The sequence below is a fragment of the Microtus ochrogaster genome, unplaced genomic scaffold (genome assembly GCF_000317375.1).
Source record: "Microtus ochrogaster isolate Prairie Vole_2 unplaced genomic scaffold, MicOch1.0 UNK152, whole genome shotgun sequence".
In the NCBI taxonomy this organism is placed as follows: Eukaryota; Metazoa; Chordata; class Mammalia; order Rodentia; family Cricetidae; genus Microtus; species Microtus ochrogaster.
The window spans coordinates 152,875-154,184 of NW_004949250.1; positions in this window are offsets into that span (position 1 = coordinate 152,875).

Consider the following 1,310-nt stretch of genomic DNA (forward strand, 5'->3'; position numbering starts at 1 on the left):
GCTGCAAGGGACAAAGGCCAGTTAACATATAAAGGGAAACCTATCAGAATTACACCTGACTTCTCAATGGAAACCATGAAAGCCAGAAGGTCTTGGATAGATGTGCTGGAGACACTAGGAGACTATGGATGTAAACCCAGACTACTATATCCAGCAAAGCTTGCATTCACCATCGATAAAGAAAACAAGATATTCCAGGACAAAAACAGATTTAAACAATACTTAGTCACAAACCAAGCCTTAAAGAAAATACTAGAAGAAAAACTACAACCCAAGGAAGCCAACAACACCCATAATAACACAAGCATCTAACAACCCTCAACCAGTACAACTCAAAGAAGGGAAACACACAAACACTACCACCAGAAAAAATAAACAGAGTTAGCAACCACTGGTCATTAATATCACTTAATAGCAATGAACTCAATTCACCTATAAAAAGGCACAGGTTAAGAGAATAGATATGAAAACAGAATCCAACATTCTTCTGTTTACAAGAAACACAACTTAAACTCAAAGACAGATACTACCTCAGAGTAAAGGGTTCTGAAAAGCCTTTCCAATCAAATGGTCCAAAGAAACAAGCGAGTGTGGCTATAGTAATTTCTAAATTTTTTTGTTCTCCTTATTTTTTATTTAAAATTTTTTATTCATTTTACATAACCACAGTTTCCCCCTCCCTCTCCTCGTACCACTCCCTCTAACCCCCTGTCCACTCCATTATATGACTTTTTGGTGTCCACCTTGTTTTTTCACAGAAAATCTTCCACTGAATGTAGACCTTACTGATTGGACTAGACTGGCTGATCCACCTATCTCCATCTCCCCAGTTCTGGAATTCTAGGTGTTCAGCCTTATGATTGTGTGCTAGTTTGTGCTCAGTTCCTCATACTTACATGGCAAGCAGCTTACTAACTGAGGGACTAATTTCTAAATTAAATTGACTTCAAATTAAAATAAATCAGAAAAGATGGAGAAGGATACTTTATTCCCATGACAGGAACAATTCATCAGGAGGAAGTCTCAATCTTGAATATCTACAGCCCTAATATAAAAGCACCCACATATGTAAAAGAAACATTACTAGAACTCAAAGAATACAACAAACCCCACACACTTATAGTAGGAGATTTCAACACTCCTCTCTCAACAATGAACAGGTCAACCAGACATAAACTTAACAGAGAAATAAGAGAACTAACATATAAGGAACCAAATGGACTTAACAGATATCTATAGAACATTCCACCGAAACAGAAAAGAATATACCTTCTTCCCAGCATCTCATGGAACCTTCCCAAAAATTGATC